Source organism: Lissotriton vulgaris, unplaced genomic scaffold (genome assembly GCF_964263255.1).
Source record: "Lissotriton vulgaris unplaced genomic scaffold, aLisVul1.2 SCAFFOLD_301, whole genome shotgun sequence".
Lineage (NCBI taxonomy): Eukaryota > Metazoa > Chordata > Amphibia > Caudata > Salamandridae > Lissotriton > Lissotriton vulgaris.
Genome location: NW_028244321.1, coordinates 740,392 through 766,147, shown reverse-complemented (window position 1 = coordinate 766,147; position 25,756 = coordinate 740,392). Strand labels below are relative to the sequence as shown.

Sequence of the window (25,756 nt, the reverse complement as noted above, 5' to 3'; positions counted from 1 at the left end):
AATACTAAAGGTTAACTTCTGAAATTGTAGCCGATGTTAAAAATATTCTCGTTGTTGGCAGGATTCGAACCTGCACGGGGAGACCCCCATGGATTTCTAGTCCATCGCCTTAACCACTCGGCCACAACAACTGACTGTAAGGCGTGTGCACATAATCTGTATGCAAGTTTTCAAGGTGTCCCACAGCAAATTCCTGATATTCTGCAATGCACTTTTTAAAAATAATGTTTTTTTCAGCAGGCACATTCTCTCCTAAAAACAAAAATTGCATGCGTGTATCTCTAGTTTGGAATACCATAGGCTTGCATGCATACTCTCATGGGTCACTCAAGTTTTTTGGACCCTATTGCACTCTGTTTTCGTGCTGCTTTTAGTATATGGCCCATATTACAGAAGTCTACCATCTTTGAGTATTTGAGGCTCCTTTGTAAGTGCTTTATATTTTTTCCTTGAAGAGCTATATAATAAAGGGGTCCGGGAAAGATTGCATTTATGGAAGATAAAAGAAGGCCCACTTGTCTCACCAAATGCTGTAGAGAAACCTGATGTTTTACTCATGTTATCCTTAGTTCGTTTTTGTTAGACCTTGCATTCTTAAGGTGGTCCCAACCCCACCTTATTGCTTTTCACCTCCGCATTTTGCTGTATCTTTTTGTTGGCCTTAGGACTCTGATCACTTTATCGCTACTAATCAGTGCTGAAGTGCACGTGCTTCTTCCCTAATCATGTGTATAATGGGAGTATACCTGACTGACAGATTTAATTTACTTGAAAGCCCCTTGTAAAGTGGTATACCATATACCCAGGGACTGATTGTGCCGCCCAAAGAAATAGCATTTCAAACCTGTCTCAAGCCTGCTACTGCAGTGCCTGTGCTGCAGTGTACTGCCACTTCGACTTGGCATTTAAAACTACTTGCCAAGCCTTAAACTCCAATTTTATTACATATCAGTAACCCCTAAGGTAGGCCCTAGGTAGTCCTAGGGGCATCATGCTATGTAAGTAAAAGGTAAGACATGTACTGTGGTAGTTTGTATGTCCTAGTAGTATCAAACAGTCTATTACATATTTCACTACTGTGAGGTCTGCCCCTCTCATAGGTTAGCATTGGGTATTCCCTTATACTTTTTGTGGGGTAATTCCATATCAGAGAGGAGAAGCTTTATTTATTTATTGATAAATCCTATCTACTGGTGAGGTTGGATTTAATCTTACTATTGTATAAATGCCATTTTTAGAGAGTGAGCATTTCTCTGCACTTACTGCTCTATTTGCATGAAAACCTGTCTTCAATTGACGTCTGGATTGGGCTGCGAGACAGCTACATATGTGCATTCCCTGTAGACAGCCACAACACAGGTCACTCAACTGCAACTGCATTCATCTGCATTCTGATTGGCCTGGGGGAGAGCTCCGCTCCTCTTACCGCAAATATGTTCAAGAACGATAATTTATGTCAGTAAGTACAGTATACCTACATCTTATAATCATGTGTGTTTAAATAATTTGTCGTTAGATCGTTTAAATATTGAAAAGGATCTGTTTTTAATAGACATTTTACAAAATCAACTGGTACATTTGGGAATTCTGTAAAGGAAAAACCCAACTGCCGTGACATTGCCAACCACAATGCCGTGACTCGGATTCGAACCGAGGTTGCTGCGGCCACAACGCAGAGTACTAACCACTATACGATCACGGCGAGCTACTTGGGCTCAATAACTTACAGTGACATGAAGAAATTATAATTCGGAACACTCAGGGCTACTCCTGTGATAGGCTGAATGTGTTCATTGCTTCCTCATTCCTTATACAAAGGCTTTATCTCCTCAGTGGTTGATAGGCTGAAACCGTTTCCTGGCCGCCTGCTTGTGAACTGGCAGGAGTCAAAGATCACACATACACTGGTGGGCCTGTGATGGGACACCAATGCAGAGAAACACACCTGGCGCAGATATTCTATTCTGTTTATTAGACCTGCATCTCCCCTGTACCTCCTCAAGCCATCTGTATGTGAAGCAAGAAAGAGTTAAGGAACGGTCCATCTACACTTTTATTGGGAGGATGCTGCCGTGAGCTCCTCCCAGCTAATCACACAAACAGCAGTAAAGCAAGATAACTACACAGTTAGGGGGGACTGCATGGTTAGGTTTTTGAGGAATTATTGAAACTGACCTCAGTGACCCATAATCAGAGCTGTGGCTAATGACTGCATGCCTAATTATGATGAAGCAAGCACCATGGCTTGTAGGGGCCCCACAACACACTTTTCTTAGCTCATTGAATTAAAGTATAAACTTCTGCCATGTGTGAGTGGTAAAGGCTTGTTAATTTTGTTGCTTTTCAAATTCACGTCTGACAACAAGACAAAGGAACTTTGGGGCATCAGACGCTTTGGAAAGTAGCCACCAACCGCAGAGAAAGAGAGAAAGAGGGAAAAGACAGTATGAGGTGTGGAGAAAACAGCAGCAGGTACAAGGAGCTCAAATGAGATTAATGGCGCCTAAATAGAGCACGTAAAGGAACAGTTACAAATCTAAGAAAAGGGAAAGAAAAGACTAGGAAAAAACACAGAAAGAGCTTGTAGATGAAATTCTCTTCCTGGAACAGCAGGTTAAGAGAAATTACACAGGGATCAGTTAAGCTTGTAACACGGGGGAGAATAGAAAAGAAAATGCCGTTTTATGAAGTGTGTTTGCCTAATCCAGCTAGCACTTTTATTTTATTTCTCTATTAGCTTCTTTTATTGGTAAAGTAAGTTTCAAGTGCATGCACAGGTATGACCGAGAGAGCCAGGGTATAATAATTTGAAGCGTTTGCACCAGCGCTAATGAAGGACGAGAGTTATAGCAAAGATATGAAAGGGGGAGCGATAATAAATATGTGATATGGCAATAGTGACACCAAAATAAGCCACCTATTTATAAAACTGACATGGAAGAAATACTAAAGGTTAACTTCTGAAATTGTAGCCGATGTTAAAAAGATTCTTGTTGTCGGCAGGATTCGAACCTGCGCGTGGAGACCCCAATGGATTTCTAGTCCACCGCCTTAAACACTCGGCCACAACAACTGACTGTAAGGTGTGTGCACATAATCTGTATGCAAGTTTTCAAGGTGTCCCACAGCTAATTCCTGATATTCTGCAATGCACTTTTTAAAAATAATGTTTTTTTTCAGCAGGCACAATCTCTCCTAAAAAAAATAATTGCATGCGTATATCTCTAGTTTGGAATACTATAGGCTTGCATGCATACTCTCATGGGTCACTCAAGTTTTTTGGACCCTATTGCACTCTGTTTTTGTGCTGCTTTTAGTATATGGCCCGTATTACAGAAGTCTACCATCTTTGAGTATTTGAGGCTCCTTTGTAAGTGCTTTATATTTTTTCCTTGAAGAGCTATATAATAAAGGGGTCCGGTAAAGATTGCATTTATGGAAGATAAAAGAAGGCCCACTTGTCTCACCAAATGCTGTAGAGAAACCTGATGTTTTACTCATGTTATCCTTAGTTCGTTTTTGTTAGAACTTGCATTCTTAAGGTGGTCCCAACCCCACCTTATTGCTTTTCACCTCCGCATTTTGCTGTATCCTTTTGTTGGCCTTAGGACTCTGATCACTTTATTGCTACTAATCAGTGCTGAAGTGCACATGCTTCTTCCCTAATCATGTGTATAATTGGAGTATACCTGACTGACAGATTTAATTTACTTGAAAGCCCCTTGTAAAGTGGTATACCATATACCCAGGGACTGATTGTGCCGCCCAAAGAAATAGTATTTCAAACCTGTCTCAAGCCTGCTACTGCAGTGCCTGTGCTGCAGTGTACTGCCACTTCGACTTGGCATTTAAAACTACTTGCCAAGCCTTAAACTCCAATTTTATTACATACCAGTAACCCCTAAGGTAGGCCCTAGGTAGTCCTAGGGGCATCATTCTATGTATGTAAAAGGTAAGACATGTACTGTGGTAGTTTGTATGTCCTAGTAGTATCAAACAGTCTATTACATTTTTCACTACTGTGAGGTCTGCCCCTCTCATAGGTTAGCATTGGGTATACCCTTATACTTTTTGGGGGGTAATTCCATATCAGAGAGGAGAAGCTTTATTTATTTATTGATAAATCCTATCTACTGGTGAGGTTGGATTTAATCTTACTATTGTATAAATGCCATTTTTAGAGAGTGAGCATTTCTCTGCACTTACTGCTCTATTTGCATGAAAACCTGTCTTCAATTGACGTCTGGATTGGGCTGCGAGACAGCTACATATGTGCATTCCCTGTAGACAGCCACAACACAGGTCACTCAACTGCAACTGCATTCATCTGCATTCTGATTGGCCTGGGGGAGAGCTACGCTCCCCTTACCGCAAATATGTTCAAGAACGATAATTTATGTCAGTGAGTACAGTATACCTACATCTTATAATCATGTGTGTTTAAATAATTTGTCATTAGATCGTTTAAATATTGAAAAGGATCTGTTTTTAATAGACATTTTACAAAATCAACTGGTACATTTGGGAATTCTGTAAAGGAAAAACCCAACTGCCGTGACATTGCCAACCACAATGCCGTGACTCGGATTCGAACCGAGGTTGCTGCGGCCACAACGCAGAGTACTAGCCACTATACGATCACGGCGAGCTACTTGAGCTCAATAACGTACAGTGACATGAAGAAATTATAATTCGGAACACTCAGGGCTACTCCTGTGATAGGCTGAATGTGTTCATTGCTTCCTCATTCCTTAAACAAAGGCTTTATCGCCTCAGTGGTTGATAGGCTGAAACCGTTTCCTGGCCGCCTGCTTGTGAACTGGCAGGAGTCAAAGATCACACATACACTGGTGGGCCTGTGATGGGACACCAATGCAGAGAAACTCACCTGGTGCAGATATTCTATTCTGTCTATTAGACCTGCATCTCCCCTGTACCTCCTCAAGCCATCTGTATGTGAAGCAAGAAAGAGTTAAGGAACGGTCCATCTACACTTTTATTGGGAGGATGCTGCCGTGAGCTCCTCCCAGCTAATCACACAAACAGCAGTAAAGCAAGATACCTACAAAGTTAGGGGGGAATGCACGGTTAGGTTTTTGAGGAATTATTGAAACTGACCTCAGTGACCCATAATCAGAGCTGTGGCTAATGACTGCATGCCTAATTATGATGAAGCAAGCACAATGGCTCGTAGGGGCCCCACAACACACATTTCTTAGCTCATTGAATTAAAGTATAAACTTCTGCCATGTGTGAGTGGTAAAGGCTTGTTAATTTTGTTGCTTTTCAAATTCACGTCTGACAACAAGACCAAGGAACTTTGGGGCATCAGACGCTTTGGAAAGTAGCCACCAACCGCAGAGAAAGAGAGAAAGAGGGAAAAGACAGTATGAGGTGTGGAGAAAACTGCAGCAGGTACAAGGAGCTCAAATGAGATTAATGGCGCCTAAATAGAGCACGTAAAGGAACAGTTACAAATCTAAGAAAAGGGAAAGAAAAGACAAGGAAAAAACACAGAAAGAGCTTGTAGATGAAATTCTCTTCCAGGAACAGCAGGTTAAGAGAAATTACACAGGGAGCAGTTAAGCTTGTAACACGGGGGAGAATAGAAAAGAAAATGCCGTTTTATGAAGTGTGTTTGCCTAATCCAGCTAGCACTTTTATTTTATTTCTCTATTTGCTTCTTTTATTGGTAAAGTAAGTTTCAAGTGCATGCACAGGTATGACCGAGAGAGCCAGGGTATAATAATTTGAAGCGTTTGCACCAGCGCTAATGAAGGACGAGAGTTATAGCAAAGATATGAAAGGGGGAGCGATAATAAATATGTGATATGGCAATAGTGACACCAAAATAAGCCACCTATTTATAAAACTGACATGGAAGAAATACTAAAGGTTAACTTCTGAAATTGTAGCCGATGTTAAAAAGATTCTCGTTGTCGGCAGGATTCGAACCTGCGCGGGGAGACCCCAATGGATTTCTAGTCCATCTCCTTAACCACTCGGCCACAACAACTGACTGTAAGGTGTGTGCACATAATCTGTATGCAAGTTTTCAAGGTGTCCCACAGCAAATTCCTGATATTCTGCAATGCACTTTTTAAAAATAATGTTTTTTTTCAGCAGGCACATTCTCTCCTAAAAACAAAAATTGCATGCGTATATCTCTAGTTTGGAATACCATAGGCTTGCATGCATACTCTCATGGGTCACTCAAGTTTTTTGGACCCTATTGCACTCTGTTTTCGTGCTGCTTTTAGTATATGGCCCGTATTACAGAAGTCTACCATCTTTGAGTATTTGAGGCTCCTTTGTAAGTGCTTTATATTTTTTCCTTGAAGAGCATTCTAATAAAGGGGTCCAGGAAAGATTGCATTTATGGAAGATAAAAGAAGGCCCACTTGTCTCACCAAATGCTGTAGAAAAACCTGATGTTTTACTCATGTTATCCTTAGTTCGTTTTTGTTAGACCTTGCATTCTTAAGGTGGTCCCAACCCCACCTTATTGCTTTTCACCTCCGCATTTTGCTGTATCTTTTTGTTGGCCTTGGGACTCTGATCACTTTATCGCTACTAATCAGTGCTGAAGTGCACGTGCTTCTTCCCTAATCATGTGTATAATTGGAGTATACCTGACTGACAGATTTAATTTACTTGAAAGCCCCTTGTAAAGTGGTATACCATATATCCAGGGACTGATTGTGCCACCCAAAGAAACAGCATTTCAAACCTGTCTCAAGCCTGCTACTGCAGTGCCTGTGCTGCAGTGTACTGCCACTTCGACTTGGCATTTAAAACTACTTGCCAAGCCTTAAACTCCAATTTTATTACATATCAGTAACCCCTAAGGTAGGCCCTAAGTAGTCCTAGGGGCATCATGCTATGTAAGTAAAAGGTAAGACATGTACTGTGGTAGTTTGTATGTCCTAGTAGTATCAAACAGTCTATTACATTTTTTCACTACTGTGAGGTCTGCCCCTCTCATTGGTTAGCATTGGGTATTCCCTTATACTTTTTGGGGGGTAATTCCATATCAGAGAGGAGAAGCTTTATTTATTTATTGATAAATCCTATCTACTGGTGAGGTTGGATTTAATCTTACTATTGTATAAATGCCATTTTTAGAGAGTGAGCATTTCTCTGCACTTACTGCTCTATTTGCATGAAAACCTGTCTTCAATTGACGTCTGGATTGGGCTGCGAGACAGCTACATATGTGCATTCCCTGTAGACAGCCACAACACAGGTCACTCAACTGCAACTGCATTCATCTGCATTCTGATTGGCCTGGGGAGGAGCTCTGCTCCCCTTACCCCAAATATGTTCAAGAACGATAATTTATGTCAGTAAGTACAGTATACCTACATCTTATAATCATGTGTGTTTAAATAATTTGTCGTTAGATCGTTTAAATATTGAAAAGGATCTGTTTTTAATAGACATTTTACAAAAACAACTGGTACATTTGGGAATTCTGTAAAGGAAAAACCCAACTGCCGTGACATTGCCAACCACAATGCCGTGACTCGGATTCAAACCGAGGTTGCTGCGGCCACAACGCAGAGTACTAACCACTATACGATCACGGCGAGCTACTTGGGCTCAATAATGTACAGTGACATGAAGAAATTATAATTCGGAACACTCAGGGCTACTCCTGTGATAGGCTGAATGTGTTCATTGCTTCCTCATTCCTTATACAAAGGCTTTATCTCCTCAGTGGTTGATAGGCTGAAACCGTTTCCTGGCCGCCTGCTTGTGAACTGGCAGGAGTCAAAGATCACACATACACTGGTGGGCCTGTGATGGGACACCAATGCAGAGAAACACACCTGGCGCAGATATTCTATTCTGTTTATTAGACCTGCATCTCCCCTGTACCTCCTCAAGCCATCTGTATGTGAAGCAAGAAAGAGTTAAGGAACGGTCCATCTTCACTTTTATTGGGAGGATGCTGCCATGAGCTCCTCCCAGCTAATCACACAAACAGCAGTAAAGCAAGATAACTACACAGTTAGGAGGGACTGCATGGTTAGGTTTTTGAGGAATTATTGAAACTGACCTCAGTGACCCATAATCAGAGCTGTGGCTAATGACTACATGCCTAATTATGATGAAGCAAGCACCATGGCTCGTAGGGGCCCCACAACACACTTTTCTTAGCTCATTGAATTAAAGTATAAACTTCTGCCATGTGTGAGTGGTAGAGGCTTGTTAATTTTGTTGCTTTTCAAATTCACGTCTGACAACAAGACGAAGGAACATTGGGGCATCAGACGCTTTGGAAAGTAGCCACCAACCGCAGAGAAAGAGAGAAAGAGGGAAAAGACAGTATGAGGTGTGGAGAAAACAGTAGCAGGTACAAGGAGCTCAAATGAGATTAATGGCGCCTAAATAGAGCACGTAGAGGAACAGTTACAAATCTAAGAAAGGGAAAGAAAAGACTAGGAAAAAACACAGAAAGAGCTTGTAGATGAAATTCTCTTCCAGGAACAGCAGGTTAAGAGAAATTACACAGGGAGCAGTTAGGCTTGTAACACGGGGAGAATAGAAAAGAAAATGCAGTTTTATGAAGTGTGTTTGCCTAATCCAGCTAGCACTTTTATTTTATTTCTCTAGTTGCTTCTTTTATTGGTAAAGTAAGTTTCAAGTGCATGCACAGGTATGACCGAGAGAGCCAGGGTATAATAATTTAAAGCGTTTGCACCAGCGCTAATGAAGGACGAGAGTTATAGCAAAGATATGAAAGGGGGAGCGATAATAAATATGTGATATGGCAATAGTGACACCAAAATAAGCCACCTATTTATAAAACTGACATGGAAGAAATACTAAAGGTTAACTTCTGAAATTGTAGCCGATGTTAAAAAGATTCTCGTTGTCGGCAGGATTCGAACCTGCGCGGGGAGACCCCAAGGGATTTCTAGTCCATCGCCTTAACCACTCGGCCAAAACAACTGACTGTAAGGCGTGTACACATAATCTGTATGCAAGTTTTCAAGGTGTCCCACAGCACATTCCTGATATTCTGCAATGCACTTTTTAAAAAGTGTTTTTTTCAGCAGGCACATTCTCTCCTAAAAACAAAAATTGCAGGAGTATATCTCTAGTTTGGATTACCATAATCTTGCATGCATACTCTCATGGGTCACTCAAGTTTTTTGGACCCTATTGCACTCTGTTTTCCTGCTGCTTTTAGTATATGGCCCATATTACAAAAGTCTACCATCTTTGAGTATTTGAGGCTCCTTTGTAAGTGCTTTATATTTTTTCCTTGAAGAGCTATATAATAAAGGGGTCCGGGAAAGATTACATTTAGAAGGCCCACTTGTCTCACCAAATGCTGTAGAGAAACCTGATGTTTTACTCATGTTATCCTTAGTTCGTTTTTGTTAGACCTTGCATTCTTAAGGTGGTCCCAACCACACCTTATTGCTTTTCACCTCCGCATTTTGCTGTATCTTTTTGTTGGCCTTAGGACTCTGATCACTTTATCGCTACTAATCAGTGCTGAAGTGCACGTGCTTCTTCCCTAATCATGTGTATAATTGGAGTATACCTGACTGACAGATTTAATTTACTTGAAAGCCCCTTGTAAAGTGGTATACCATATACCCAGGGACTGATTGTGCCGCCCAAAGAAATAGCATTTCAAACCTGTCTCAAGCCTGCTACTGCAGTGCCTGTGCTGCAGTGTACTGCCACTTCGACTTGGCATTTAAAACTACTTGCCAAGCCTTAAACTCCAATTTTATTACATATCAGTAACCCCTAAGGTAGGCCCTAGGTAGTCCTAGGGGCATCATGCTATGTAAGTAAAAGGTAAGACATGTACTGTGGTAGTTTGTATGTCCTAGTAGTATCAAACAGTCTATTACATTTTTCACTACTGTGAGGTCTGCCCCTCTCATAGGTTAGCATTGGGTATTCCCTTATACTTTTTGGGGGGTAATTCCATATCAGAGAGGAGAAGCCTTATTTATTTATTGATAAATCCTATCTACTGGTGAGGTTGGATTTAATCTTACTATTGTATAAATGCCATTTTTAGAGAGTGAGCATTTCTCTGCACTTACTGCTCTATTTGCATGAAAACCTGTCTTTAATTGACGTCTGGATTGGGCTGCGAGACAGCTACATATGTGCATTCCCTGTAGACAGCCACAACACAGGTCACTCAACTGCAACTGCATTCATCTGCATTCTGATTGGCCTGGGGGAGAGCTCCGCTCCCCTTACCGCAAATATGTTCAAGAATGATAATTTATGTCAGTAAGTACAGTATACCTACATCTTATAATCATGTGTGTTTAAATAATTTGACGATAGATCATTTAAATATTGAAAAGGATCTGTTTTTAATAGACATTTTACAAAAACAACTGGTACATTTGGGAATTCTGTAAAGGAAAAACCCAACTGCAGTGACATTGCCAACCACAATGCCGTGACTCGGATTCAAACCAAGGTTGCTGCGGCCACAACGCAGAGTACTAACCGCTATACGATCACGGCGAGCTACTTGGGCTCAATAACATACAGTGACATGAAGAAATTATAATTCAGAACACTCAGGGCTACTTCTGTGATAGGCTGAATGTGTTCATTGCTTCCTCATTCCTTATACAAAGGCTTTATCTCCTCAGTGGTTGATAGGCTGAAACCGTTTCCTGGCCGCCTGCTTGTGAACTGGCAGGAGTGAAAGATCACACATACACTGGTGGGCCTGTGATGGAACACCAATGCAGAGAAACACACCTGGCGCAGATATTCTATTCTGTTTATTAGACCTGCATCTCCCCTGTACCTCCTCAAGCCATCTGTATGTGAAGCAAGAAAGAGTTAAGGAACGGTCCATCTACACTTTTATTGGGAGGATGCTGCCGTGAGCTCCTCCCAGCTAATCACACAAACAGCAGTAAAGCAAGATAACTACACAGTTAGGGGGGACTGCATGGTTAGGTTTTTGAGGAATTATTGAAACTGACCTCAGTGACCCATAATCAGAGCTGTGGCTAATGACTGCATGCCTAATTATGATGAAGCAAGCACCATGGCTCGTAGGGGCCCCACAACACACTTTTCTTAGCTCATTGAATTAAAGTATAAACTTCTGCCATGTGTGAGTGGTAAAGGCTTGTTAATTTTGTTGCTTTTCAAATTCACGTCTGACAACAAGACGAAGGAACATTGGGGCATCAGACGCTTTGGAAAGTAGCCACTAACCACAGAGAAAGAGAGAAAGAGGGAAAAGGCAGTATGAGGTGTGGAGAAAACAGCAGCAGGTACAAGGAGCTCAAATGAGATTAATGGCGCCTGAATAGAGCACGTAAAGGAACAGTTACAAATCTAAGAAAAGGGAAAGAAAAGACTAGGAAAAAACACAGAAAGAGCTTGTAGATGAAATTCTCTTCCAGGAACAGCAGGTTAAGAGAAATTACACAGGGAGCAGTTTAGCTTGTAACACGGGGAGAATAGAAAAGAAAATGCAGTTTTATGAAGTGTGTTTGCCTAATCCAGCTAGCACTTTTATTTTATTTCTCTATTTGCTTCTTTTATTGGTAAAGTAAGTTTCAAGTGCATGCACAGGTATGACCGAGAGAGCCAGGGTATAATAATTTGAAGCGTTTGCACCAGCGCTATGAAGGATGAGAGTTATAGCAAAGATATGAAAGGAGGAGCGATAATAAATATGTGATATGGCAATAGTGACACCAAAATAAGCCACCTATTTATAAAACTGACATGGAAGAAATACTAAAGGTTAACTTCTGAAATTGTAGCCGATGTTAAAAAGATTCTCGTTGTCGGCAGGATTCGAACCTGCGCGGGGAGACCCCAATGGATTTTTAGTCCTTCGCCTTAACCACTCGGCCACAACAACTGACTTTGAGGCGTGTGCACATAATCTGTATGCAAGTTTTCAAGGTGTCCCACAGCAAATTCCTGATATTCTGCAATGCACTTTTTCAAAATAATGTTTTTTTCAGCAGGCACATTCTCTCCTAAAAACAAAAATTGCATGCGTATATCTCTAGTTTGGAATACCATAGGCTTGCATGCATACTCTCATGGGTCACTCAAGTTTTTTGGACCCTATTGCACTCTGTTTTAGTGCTGCTTTTAGTATATGGCCCATATTACAGAAGTCTACCATCTTTGAGGATTTGAGGCTCCTTTGTAAGTGCTTTATATTTTTTCCTTGAAGAGCTATATAATAAAGGGGTCCGGGAAAGATTCAATTTATGGAAGATAAAAGAAGGCCCACTTGTCTCACCAAATGCTGTAGAGAAACCTGATGTTTTACTCATGTTATCCTTAGTTCGTTTTTGTTAGACCTTGCATTTTTAAGGTGGTCCCAACCCCACCTTATTGCTTTTCACCTCCGCATTTTGCTGTATCTTTTTGTTGGCCTTAGGACTCTGATCACTTTATCGCTACTAATCAGTGCTGAAGTGCACGTGCTTCTTCCCTAATCATGTGTATAATTGGAGTATACCTGACTGACAGATTTAATTTACTTGAAAGCCCCTTGTAAAGTGGTATACCATATACCCAGGGACTGATTGTGCCGCCCAAAGAAATAGCATTTCAAACCTGTCTCAAGCCTGCTACTGCAGTGCCTGTGCTGCAGTGTACTGCCACTTCGACTTGGCATTTAAAACTACTTGCCAAGCCTTAAACTCCAATTTTATTACATATCAGTAACCCCTAAGGTAGGCCCTAGGTAGTCCTAGGGGCATCATGCTATGTAAGTAAAAGGTAAGACATGTACTGTGGTAGTTTGTATGTCCTAGTAGTATCAAACAGTCTATTACATTTTTCACTACTGTGAGGTCTGCCCCTCTCATAGGTTAGCATTGGGTATTCCCTTATACTTTTTGGGGGGTAATTCCATATCAGAGAGGAGAAGCTTTATTTATTTATTGATAAATCCTATCTACTGGTGAGGTTGGATTTAATCTTACTATTGTATAAATGCCATTTTTAGAGAGTGAGCATTTCTCTGCACTTACTGCTCTATTTGCATCAAAACCTGTCTTCAATTGACGTCTGGATTGGGCTGCGAGACAGCTACATATGTGCATTCCCTGTAGACAGCCACAACACAGGTTACTCAACTGCAACTGCATTCATCTGCATTCTGATTGGCCTGGGGGAGAGCTCCGCTCCCCTTACCGCAAATATGTTCAAGAACGATAATTTATGTCAGTAAGTACAGTATACCTGCCTCTTATAATCATGTGTGTTTAAATAATTTGTCGTAAGATCGTTTAAATATTGAAAAGGATCTGTTTTTAATAGACATTGTACAAAAACAACTGGTACATTTGGGAATTCTGTAAAGGAAAAACCCAACTGCCGTGACATTGCCAACCACAATGCCGTGACTCGGATTCGAACCGAGGTTGCTGCGGCCACAACGCAGAGTACTAACCACTATACGATCACGGCGAGCTACTTGGGCTCAAAAACGTACAGTGACATGAAGAAATTATGATTCGGAACACTCAGGGCTACTCCTGTGATAGGCTGAATGTGTTCATTGCTTCCTCATTCCTTATACAAAGGCTTTATCTCCTCAGTGGTTGATAGGCTGAAACCGTTTCCTGGCCGCCTGCTTGTGAACTGGCAGGAGTCAAAGATCACACATACACTGGTGGGCCTGTGATGGGACACCAATGCAGAGAAACACACCTGGCGCAGATATTCTATTCTGTTTATTAGACCTGCATCTCCCCTGTACCTCCTCAAGCCATCTGTATGTGAAGCAAGAAAGAGTTAAGGAACGGTCCATCTACACTTTTATTGGGAGGATGCTGCCGTGAGCTCCTCCCAGCTAATCACACAAACAGCAGTAAAGCAAAATAACTACACAGTTAGGGGGGACTGCATGGTTAGGTTTTTGAGGAATTATTGAAACTGACCTCAGTGACCCATAATCAGAGCTGTGGCTAATGACTGCATGCCTAATTATGATGAAGCAAGCACCATGGCTCGTAGGGGCCCCGCAACACACTTTTCTTAGCTCATTGAATTAAAGTATAAACTCCTGCCATGTGTGAGTGGTAAAGGCTTGTTAATTTTGTTACTTTTCAAATTCACGTCTGACAACAAGACGAAGGAACATTGGGGCATCAGACGCTTTGGAAAGTAGCCACCAACCGCAGAGAAAGAGAGAAAGAGGGAAAAGACAGTATGAGGTGTGGAGAAAACAGCAGCAGGTACAAGGAGCTCAAATGAGATTAATGGCGCCTAAATAGAGCCCGTAAAGGAACAGTTACAAATCTAAGAAAAGGGAAAGAAAAGACTAGGAAAAAATACAGAAAGAGCTTGTAGATGAAATTCTCTTCCAGGAACAGCAGGTTAAGAGAAATTACACAGGGAGCAGTTAAGCTTGTAACACGGGGGAGAATAGAAAAGAAAACGCAGTTTTATGAAGTGTGTTTGCCTAATTCAGCGAGCACTTTTATTTTATTTCTCTATTTGCTTCTTTTATTCATAAAGTAAGTTTCAAGTGCATGCACAGGTATGACCGAGAGAGCCAGGGTATAATAATTTGAAGCGTTTGCACCAGCGCTAATGAAGGACGAGAGTTATAGCAAAGATATGAAAGGGGGAGCGATAATAAATATGTGATATGGCAATAGTGACACCAAAATAAGCCACCTATTTATAAAACTGACATGGAAGAAATACTAAAGGTTAACTTCTAAAATTGTAGCCGATGTTAAAAAGATTCTCGTTGTCGGCAGGATTTGAACCTGCGCGGGGAGAACCCAATGGATTTCTAGTCCATCGCCTTAACCACTTGGCCACAACAACTGACTGTAAGGCTTGTGCACATAATCTGTATGCAAGTTTTCAAAGTGTCCCACAGCAAATTCCTGATATTCTGCAATGGACTTTTTAAAAAAAATGTTTTTTTCAGCAGGCACATTCTCTCCTAAAAACAAAAATTGCATGCGTATATCTCTAGTTTGGAATACCATAGGCTTGCATGCATACTCTCATCGGTCACTCAAGTTTTTTGGACCCTATTGCACTCTGTTTTCGTGCTGCTTTTAGTATATGGCCCATATTACAGAAGTCTACCATCTTTGAGTATTTGAGGCTCCTTTGTAAGTGCTTTATATTTTTTCCTTGAAGAGCTATATAATAAAGGGGTCCGGGAAAGATTGCATTTATGGAAGATAAAAGAAGGCCCACTTGTCTCACCAAATGCTGTAGAGAAACCTGATGTTTTACTCACGTTATCCTTAGTTCGTTTTTGTTAGACCTTGCATTCTTAAGGTGGTCCCAACCCCACCTTATTGCTTTTCACCTCCGCATTTTGCTGTATCTTTTTGTTGGCCTTAGTACTCTGATCACTGTATCGCTACTAATCAGTGCTGAAGTGCACGTGCTTCTTCCCTAATCATGTGTATAATTGGAGTATACCTGACTGACAGATTTAATTTACTTGAAAGCCCCTTGTAAAGTGGTATACCATATACCCAGGGACTGATTGTGCCGCCCAAAGAAATAGCATTTCAAACCTGTCTCAAGCCTGCTACTGCAGTGCCTGTGCTGCAGTGTACTGCCACTTCGACTTGGCATTTAAAACTACTTGCCAAGCCTTAAACTCCAATTTTATTACATATCAGTAACCCCTAAGGTAGGCCCTAAGTAGTCCTAGGGGCATCATGCTATGTAAGTAAAAGGTAAGACATGTACTGTTGTAGTTTGTATGTCCTAGTAGTATCAAACAGTCTATTACATTTTTCACTACTGTGAGGTCTGCCCCTCTCATAGGTTAGCATTGGGTATTCACTTATACTTTTTGGGGGGTAATTCCATATCAGAGAGGAGAAGCCTTATTTATTTATTGATAAATCCTATCTACTGGTGAGGTTGGATTTAATCTTACTATTGTATAAATGCCATTTTTAGAGAGTGAGCATTTGTTATGGCAGAGTTTTTGGCTTTATTTAGCAGTGATATAGATCATTAATCTTGCTCGCATCTAGTATAGGTATTCTTAGCCTGTGTTGGCCCTTTTAAGCCCTTTTTCCAGACCTATAAGAGGATAGCTGCTTAATATGCCTTTATTCTTGACTTTCACCTGTCTATTGCCTATTGGCTTTGACATATTAGACATATTGGTATGGTTTATGTAGATATTCTGACAGAGCTAAGGAGCATTTCACCCCTTTCAGGCCTACAGGCCTAGAGCTAGAGGGACTCCATCTTGATGAAGCTGAGAGGCTTTTCAGGGCAAAGGCAAAGTTTATAGTTAAGGCTGTTGTTCGCTTGGAGAGAACCGGTTCAGGCTGGCCCTTATCGAAGGAATGTATTTTTCTCCACTCCGAAGACACAACTTCAGGCTGGCCAGCTGGGAACGTGTCCTTGGTATGGGGAGGTACAAGAATTTGGTGGGCGGCAGGTTACTGGCCGTAGCTTTCCATGAAAGGACAAGCTTCCATATTAGTGAGCTACAGGAGAGGAGGAGTGGTCAGTTCAGTTCAGTTCAGTTTGGGTTCAGTTCAGTCCAGTCCAGCGTGGTGTGCAGTTCAGCGTGGTGCTCAGAACAGCTTGGAGCACAGAACTGCTGGGAGCTCAGAACAGCTTGGAGCTCAGAACAGCTTGCAGAGAGAGAGAGGATGTCTGCTGGAGCTGCAAAATAGAGTGCAGTTCTTGAATGGAGAAAGAAGGCAGACGATTGCTGAAGATGAGGAGAGAGAAAGCAGTGCAGAGAGCATCAAAGAAGGCTGTCAGCTGGAGCAACTGAACCAGAGGCGTGGTGATGTGGTGAAGGAGGGAGAGACAGAGAGAGCCCTAATCCCACCAGAGGCAGAGAGAGAGCCCTAATCCCACCAGAGGCAGAGAGAGAAATCTTCCTTCTAATAGGTGAGGTAGTCTGAATTAGTTACACTTACACTTTATGTCTAATCTTTTCCCTTTCAGCGGAGTGTTCCTGTTATGTTTAATCCTTCTCTTTCAAGCGGTGTGTTCTACCTATAGTCTTTGTCAGATCTGTGTAAAGGTTTATATTGTACTAATAATAAATGACCCCATTAATTAGTGAATTAGTGTGCATGAGTTATTTTATGATAAAGTTATCCTGGCTTCAAGCCAGTTGCTGTTGAGCCACTGATGGATCAAAAAGGGGGGTAGGAGCGCTTAAATCAAGAAATAACTCAGTCACATAGTGTGTATATCTTTATCCCCATACAGTGAGGTTCCTCACTCCTGGTAGGTATTACTGTTTGAACAGATGCTACCCCTGATCAGGTAAGTAATAGTGAGGGAGAGAGGAGACTTGCAACCAAGGGACTAAGTTAGTACACCATCCCATAATATTATTGTAGTAGCAGACCCTTAGTGAAGAGACTTCCCAATATATATATATATATGTATAGGTGTTCATAGGAATGTGGTCGTCGTTGATATGCGGCGTTAATGAGAGCACTGAGTAGAGGCTCAGTGTGTATACCCACTGGATTGTGGCTTGAATAAGTGAGAACACTAGGAGGTTGAACTAGTGTGTAGTTTCGCAGGATTGCGAACAGTTTGGAAAAGGGAGCATTGGGTTCTGCAGGCCCGTGTGTAGACGCACCGGATTGTGTGTCATATCTGCCCTAGGGTAGAACGGTCTGGATCAGGGTGGCCGCGAGACCAACTGATGTGAATAAGTGTGGTGTAGGGTATGGATATCCCTAGTAATCAGTGAGTATTCTTAGTATCCCTATAGATTTAGTGGTGTTCTTAATAATATGAGCTTGTATATTGCGAGTTCCCCATCCTCAGGTAGGTACCAGGTGCCTGGATAGTTGGTCCTGAGGAGGGAAGGTGAGTACGTTCTGGCTGGGTTGGAGGGGCCCCTGGGGGCTGATCCCACCTACTCAGAAAATCCAGCCATAACATCTGGCGTAGTCGTCATCTTACGAAGCCTGTGTGCCTGGCCATGTGCTTAGATTGTTTCCCATGTGTTGTGTGGGAGTGCCCTGAGCGCCAGACATTACATCTGGCGTAGTCGAACAGTTTACGAAACCTGTGTGCCTGGCCATGTGCTTAGATTGTTTCCCATGTGGTGTGTGGGAGTGCCCTGAACGCTGGTTCCATCTGGCGTAATGTTGCAGTTTATGTAGCCTGTTAGACCTATTGGCTTGAACAGTTGCAGCGTGAGGAGATTGCATTACATCATGGCATTTGGTTTATTCAGGGTGGAAGGAATGGTTTTCATTTTGGTGTTTAAACTGTCAGAGTTGAAGGATGGCATTACATGAGGAAGCCAGTTACATCTTTGTGATGGTCCAATTGTATAAATGTGTGTAAAAAATGCTTTTAAATTGCCCATTAAATTGCTTGCTGCATCTGCTTATGCTGTGCAATGTGAAATGTGTTCATTGTTCTATGATTTGTGGAGTTCTTTGAATATAGCTCCTTGTAAATATGACTTGTGAATAGCGCCATATTAATGTGGCTTGTGAGGTGCATGTTCTCATGTTGATTTGCTGTGTTCCTTGTGCATTGCGCCTTGGAAATGTTGTTTGTGAAAAGCTTGTCTTGTAAATATGACTTGTGAATAGCGCCATATTATTGTGGCTTGTGAGGTGCATGTTCTCATGTTGATCTATTGTGTTCCTTGTGCATTGCGCCTTGGAAATGTTGTTTGTGAAAGGCTTGTCTTGTAAATATGCCTTGTGAATAGCGCCATGTGGTCATGGCTTGGACAGGGCATGTTATCATTACGTTTGGCAGGAGAGAGCTGGATCTCTCTCGGGTGCTTGGGGATAACGTTTTTGAAAATATGTGTATGTGTCATCTGTAAACGTGAAGAAATGTGATCATGATTTTCCCATGTATAAATGGACGTTGGGAAATGATTCTGCTTGAGCTGCCAAAGGGTTAATATCTTGAGTTGAGATGGCAGTCTTTATTTTTTACATGCTGTCAACATGCATGGTTATCTGACCTGACTATAAAAGTCAGTGGATTATTTGATGGTTTGATTTTGACTTTTTTGATTCCTTGGTCTACCTATGTGCTTTGTCAGTTTCTTGACGGAAAGGTAACATCTTGTGTTTTGAGAAGGGTTCTGTTCATTTCACATTCCTTTTGAAATGCGTCTACGAATTTTTGTGTGGGTTTGCCTTGGAACTGATGTGGTTATAAATCAACCAGTCGGATTACGGAGGAAGCTGTGTTCTTTTAAAATGAGTGAAATGTTAAAAAGATGGCCCGTTAGAGTGCACGCTACGGAGCTGTTTTCATTAATTATTTCTGTGAGGGGTTTCCATCTAGACAGGAATGTGCTGGTTTGAGAATAATGAATCTTGCCCGACTGTGCATGGTGACATGTGCTTTTAATTAGTGGAAGGCAACCATGTGCCTTTGAAAGAAAAAAATATTAAAATGTAACATTGTTATTTTCCCAAATGTAAATTAAAATGTATGCTTTTATAAATGTGTCAGCAAAACATTAAATTAAATCCAATGTTGAAATGTATCTGCATTTTATGTTGTTTTACAAATTATTTCTCTTTTACAATGGACCATGTTAATTCGTTTTTTTCTCAAATGCAGAATGTATAATCTTGTGTGCAAAAGGTAGTTGCCCCTTTCTAAATAAGTGCCCATGTTTTGAGTGTCTTGCCTTTAGCTGAATTAGTTGGACTAAAGTCTTTTTAAAAACTGGAGCTTTTTTAATTGGCAGTACACTGTAACAGAATTGTTTTTTTTAAATGCTAGCTTCCGTTAGTTAGAAAATAAGGTATGAGAAATTTGTTTTTCGACCTTGGCAGACCAGCTGGTTTGTGCAGACGAGTTTTTTTCCTTCATTCTGCAAGTTTCGATCACGTCCCTGTTCGTTATGATTGGCTACAATCCAATTTTCTTCCGCGGATGGCTTGTTTATTTAAGGGAGGGGCTGGTTTAGAGAGGCTCATCATATTGCAGTTCAAGTAGCTTCATACTGTAGCGTGGCTCCTGCTCTGAAGGGAGGGGCTGGCTTAGTAAGGATTAGGGTATGTTAGGCCCTGCTAAAAGTTATTAAAAGTTAAATTTTGAATGTTTTTAATTAATTAGGATATTTTCTTTTCAATAATGAAAGGCACCCGGGGTGCTTTTTAAATGGAAAATTTTATTTTGCAAGATTAATGATACTTGTTCTCTTGTTCCTAGGATTGCTGAAGTTGTGGTTGTGCGTGGGTCCCTCCCCCCTTCCACTTCTTTTTTTTGTTTTAGCTTTTTACTTCCATGTTTTTATTTTAGTTTATTATTTTTGGATGATGGAACCAGACCAGACCAGACCAGACCGGGTGATGGATGGCCGCATTGGAGGAAGTGTCCGGATACCGAGGATGCAGGGTGGTGGCCTACACTGAAGACTTTTGGACTAAGTTATTTAATTCCCTAGCCTGCATTTTTTTGTTGACATCACTATGAGCAGGCCCCACTTAAAAAACAATAACACCACGAACATGTTTTATTTGTTACAGAATTTTAAAAGGATTTGATGAATAATCCCTTGGACAAGCAGGCCCCACTTTTAAAGCAAAAAATATGTCACCTATTATAGTTTTTCTGTTTTCTTCAAAACAGTTTTTGCGTGATTTCAATGAAGGACTTTTTTTTTTTTGAATGGTGGTGCCCACATGTGTTCTTAATGTTACACCAGCTATCTTGTAGAAATGGGGTTGTTGTTTTTTTTTTTTTACTGTTCTTACATTTTCACCTTGATTGATCAAAGGGTGGTTACCTTAAAATTTGGATTGTTCTGGGTGGTGTGTCTTTTAGTATGATTATGTATTAATGTTTGCCCAAACCTTGACACAGTTTGTCATGTTTATTTCTCAGATTTCACTTTAAATTGACGAATGTCAGCAGGTAGGCCTCATTTAGGCCTGTTGTTATTTTCATCTCACAAACAAGCCCCTACACCAATAGTTTCATGAGTCATCATTAGCTTAAGTTGCCTATAGTACGTAGGGCTCATTTAGGCCCTTTCTTGTTTTCTCACTAGGAGTTGAAACACATTTAGTTCTTAAGTTGACAATAGTAGGTAGGCCTCATTTAGGCTTAAGTTGTCCGAAGTAGGCCCCATTTACGTCCCTTACTGTTTTCATTCAACACATAAGTCTCTACATCACTAGATTTCACCAGTTATCATTAGGAGTTGAGGCACATTTAGTTTGAGGATGCTTTGGTTAGTTTCTGTTGTTATCAGATCCAATCTCAGATATGTTTCAGCATTCAAGTCAAGGGTGCTTTGATTTGTTTTTAGGTTTCTATTGCCTACAATTGAGTTTCAGGTGGAATTTTCTTAAGTTGTCATTCTTTTTAGGGAGTTTTTTAGGTTTTGATTTGTTGATAGATTGTGTTGATGTTTGTTTATCTGGATGTTATTGTTTATTGATGTTCGCAAGATAAGGATCTAAGGGTGGATGGCAGAGTTTTTTGGGCTCTATTTAGCAGTGATATAGATCTTAATCTTGCTCACATCTAGGATAGGTATTTTTAGCCTATGTTGGGTAGATTATGTTGATGTTTGTTTTGATGGTTGTTGTTGTTTATAAGATGCTCGCAAGATAAGGATCTAAGGGTGGAATGTTATGGCAGAGTTTTTGGCTTTATTTAGCAGTGATATAGATCATTAATCTTGCTCGCATCTAGTATAGGTATTCTTAGCCTGTGTTGGCCCTTTTAAGCCCTTTTTCCAGACCTATAAGAGGATAGCTGCTTAATATGCCTTTATTCTTGACTTTCACCTGTCTATTGCCTATTGGCTTTGACATATTAGACATATTGGTATGGTTTATGTAGATATTCTGACAGAGCTAAGGAGCATTTCACCCCTTTCAGGCCTACAGGCCTAGAGCTAGAGGGACTCCATCTTGATGAAGCTGAGAGGCTTTTCAGGGCAAAGGCAAAGTTTATAGTTAAGGCTGTTGTTCGCTTGGAGAGAACCAGTTCAGGCTGGCCCTTATCGAAGGAATGTATTTTTCTCCACTCCGAAGACACAACTTCAGGCTGGCCAGCTGGGAACGTGTCCTTGGTACGGGGAGGTACAAGAATTTGGTGGGCGGCAGGTTACTGGCCGTAGCTTTCCATGAAAGGACAAGCTTCCATATTAGTGAGCTACAGGAGAGGAGGAGTGGTCAGTTCAGTTCAGTTCAGTTTGGGTTCAGTTCAGTCCAGTCCAGCGTGGTGTGCAGTTCAGCGTGGTGCTCAGAACAGCTTGGAGCACAGAACTGCTGGGAGCTCAGAACATCTTGGAGCTCAGAACAGCTTGCAGAGAGAGAGAGGATGTCTGCTGGAGCTGCAAAATAGAGTGCAGTTCTTGAATGGAGAAAGAAGGCAGACGATTGCTGAAGATGAGGAGAGAGAAAGCAGTGCAGAGAGCATCAAAGAAGGCTGTCAGCTGGAGCAACTGAACCAGAGGCGTGGTGATGTGGTGAAGGAGGGAGAGACAGAGAGAGCCCTAATCCCACCAGAGGCAGAGAGAGAGCCCTAAACCCACCAGAGGCAGAGAGAGAAATCTTCCTTCTAATAGGTGAGGTAGTCTGAATTAGTTACACTTACACTTTATGTCTAATCTTTTCCCTTTCAGCGGAGTGTTCCTGTTATGTTTAATCCTTCTCTTTCAAGCGGTGTGTTCTACCTATAGTCTTTGTCAGATCTGTGTAAAGGTTTATATTGTACTAATAATAAATGACCCCATTAATTAGTGAATTAGTGTGCATGAGTTATTTTATGATAAAGTTATCCTGGCTTCAAGCCAGTTGCTGTTGAGCCACTGATGGATCAAAAAGGGGGGTAGGAGCGCTTAAATCAAGAAATAACTCAGTCACATAGTGTGTATATCTTTATCCCCATACAGTGAGGTTACTCACTCCTGGTAGGTATTACTGTTTGAACAGATGCTACCCCTGATCAGGTAAGTAATAGTGAGGGAGAGAGGAGACTTGCAACCAAGGGACTAAGTTAGTACACCATCCCATAATATTATTGTAGTAGCAGACCCTTAGTGAAGAGACTTCCCAATATATATATATATATGTATAGGTGTTCATAGGAATGTGGTCGTCGTTGATATGCGGCGTTAATGAGAGCACTGAGTAGAGGCTCAGTGTGTATACCCACTGGATTGTGGCTTGAATAAGTGAGAACACTAGGAGGTTGAACTAGTGTGTAGTTTCGCAGGATTGCGAACAGTTTGGAAAAGGGAGCATTGGGTTCTGCAGGCCCGTGTGTAGACGCACCGGATTGTGTGTCATATCTGCCCTAGGGTAGAACGGTCTGGGTCAGGGTGGCCGCGAGACCAACTGATGTGAATAAGTGTGATGTAGGGTATGGATATCCCTAGTAATCAGTGAGTATTCTTAGTATCCCTATAGATTTAGTGGTGTTCTTAATATTATGAGCTTGTATATTGCGAGTTCCCCATCCTCAGGTAGGTACCAGGTGCCTGGATAGTTGGTCCTGAGGAGGGAAGGTGAGTACGTTCTGGCTGGGTTGGAGGGGCCCCTGGGGGCTGATCCCACCTACTCAGAAAATCCAGCCATAACAGCATTTCTCTGCACTTACTGCTCTATTTGCATGAAAACCTGTCTTCAATTGACGTCTGGATTGGGCTGTGAGACAGCTACATATGTGCATTCCCTGTAGACAGCCACAACACAGGTCACTCAACTGCAACTGCATTCATCTGCATTCTGATTGGCCTGGGGGAGAGCTTCGCTCCCCTTTCCGCAAATATGTTCAAGAATGATAATTTATGTCAGTAAGTACAGTATACCTACATCTTATAATCATGTGTGTTTAAATAATTTGTCGTTAGATCATTTAAATATTGAAAAGGATCTGTTTTTAATAGACATTTTACAAAAACAACTGGTACATTTGGGAATTCTGTAAAGGAAAAACCCAACTGCAGTGACATTGCCAACCACAATGCCGTGACTCGGATTCGAACCAAGGTTGCTGCGGCCACAATGCAGAGTACTAACCACTATACGATCACGGCGGCTACTTGGGCTCAATAACGTACAGTGACATGAAGAAATTATAATTCAGAAGGAGAAGCAAACAACAGAGCGGGCTGCGGAGTCTGCACACAGGGAGGAAAGACGAGAGCTGGAGCCGGAGAGTTGCACTGACGGAGGACTGCAGAATCACCAGCGCGTCACAGCAGCGCTTCTTCCAACATCTTGCCGCACCCGCTCCGCGGGTGCCGCTTCGCTGTGTGTGGCGGGGCTGAAACAGCGTGGAGAGTAGTCCGGGTTCAGAGAGGCTGACAGGCGGTACTGGGCGTGTGCAACCAGCGGGGCTGCGATCGTGCGGCGACTTCAATACCCAGAAGTCCCTGCAAGACCGTTCCGGTCCGCTCTCCCTGCCGGCCCGCCCCCCGCCCCCCTGAGACCTGAAAAGGGCGTTCCAGCGGCCAAGCGAGTGGGTCATCTTTACCTTTTGCTACAGAGTTGCACTGACGGAGGACTGCAGAATCACCAGCGCGTCACAGCAGCGCTTCTTCCAACATCTTGCCGCACCCGCTCCGCGGGTGCCGCTTCGCTGTGTGTGGCGGGGCTGAAACAGCGTGGAGAGGAGTCCGGGTTCAGAGAGGCTGACAGGCGGTACTGGGCGTGTGCAACCAGCGGGGCTGCGAGAGTGCGGGGACTTCAATACCCAGAAGTCCCTGCAAGACCGTTCCGGTCCGCTCTCCCTGCCGGCCCGCCCCCCTGAGACCTGAAAAGGGCGTTCCAGCGGCCAAGCGAGTGGGTCATCTTTACCTTTTGCTACAGAGTTGCACTGACGGAGGACTGCAGAATCACCAGCGCGTCACAGCAGCGCTTCTTCCAACATCTTGCCGCACCGGCTCCGCGGGTGCCGCTTCGCTGTGTGTGGCGGGGCTGAAACAGCGTGGAGAGGAGTCCGGGTTCAGAGAGGCTGACAGGCGGTACTGGGCGTGTGCAACCAGCGGGGCTGCGAGCGTGCGGGGACTTCAATACCCAGAAGTCCCTGCAAGACCGTTCCGGTCCGCTCTCCCTGCCGGCCCGCCCCCCGCCCCCCTGAGACCTGAAAAGGGCGTTCCAGCGGCCAAGCGAGTGGGTCATCTTTACCTTTTGCTAAAGAGTTGCACTGACGGAGGACTGCAGAATCACCAGCGCGTCACAGCAGCGCTTCTTCCAACATCTTGCCGCACCCGCTCCGCGGATGCCGCTTCGCTGTGTGTGGCGGGGCTGAAACAGCGTGGAGAGGAGTCCGGGTTCAGAGAGGCTGACAGGCGGTACTGGGCGTGTGCAACCAGCGGGGCTGCGAGCGTGCGTGGACTTCAATACCCAGAAGTCCCTGCAAGACCGTTCCGGTCCGCTCTCCCTGCCGGCCTGCCCCCCGCCCCCCTGAGACCTGAAAAGGGCGTTCCAGCGGCCAAGCGAGTGGGTCATCTTTACCTTTTGCTACAGAGTTGCACTGACGGAGGACTGCAGAATCACCAGCGCGTCACAGCAGCGCTTCTTCCAACATCTTGCCGCACCCGCTCCGCGGGTGCCGCTTCGCTGTGTGTGGCGGGGCTGAAACAGCGTGGAGAGGAGTCCGGGTTCAGAGAGGCTGACAGGCGGTACTGGGCGTGTGCAACCAGCGGGGCTGCGAGCGTGCGGGGACTTCAATACCCAGAAGTCCCTGCAAGACCGCTCCGGTCCGCTCTCCCTGCCGGCCCGCCCCCCGCCCTCCACGCCCCTATTTAAGTTCCTTTAACTCCCGCAGCGCGGGACGC

At 42.9% G+C, this 25,756-nt stretch overlaps 5 non-coding genes across 5 annotated transcripts; all 5 read right to left on the bottom strand.

The window, feature by feature from the left end:
• Positions 1-49: 49 nt before the first annotated feature.
• Positions 50-131, bottom strand: TRNAS-AGA (transfer RNA serine (anticodon AGA)). Its single transcript has one exon. It is a non-coding gene; the product is annotated as a tRNA-Ser (tRNA).
• A 1,499-nt stretch (positions 132-1,630) lies between these two features.
• Positions 1,631-1,702, bottom strand: TRNAH-GUG (transfer RNA histidin (anticodon GUG)). The gene has a single exon. It is a non-coding gene; the product is annotated as a tRNA-His (tRNA).
• A 2,871-nt stretch (positions 1,703-4,573) lies between these two features.
• On the bottom strand, positions 4,574-4,645 carry TRNAH-GUG (transfer RNA histidin (anticodon GUG)). Its single transcript has one exon. It is a non-coding gene; the product is annotated as a tRNA-His (tRNA).
• Positions 4,646-11,802: 7,157 nt separating this feature from the next.
• On the bottom strand, positions 11,803-11,884 carry TRNAF-AAA (transfer RNA phenylalanine (anticodon AAA)). Its single transcript has one exon. It is a non-coding gene; the product is annotated as a tRNA-Phe (tRNA).
• Positions 11,885-13,383: 1,499 nt separating this feature from the next.
• TRNAH-GUG (transfer RNA histidin (anticodon GUG)) lies at positions 13,384-13,455 on the bottom strand. The gene has a single exon. It is a non-coding gene; the product is annotated as a tRNA-His (tRNA).
• Between the last annotated feature and the right edge of the window lie 12,301 nt (positions 13,456-25,756).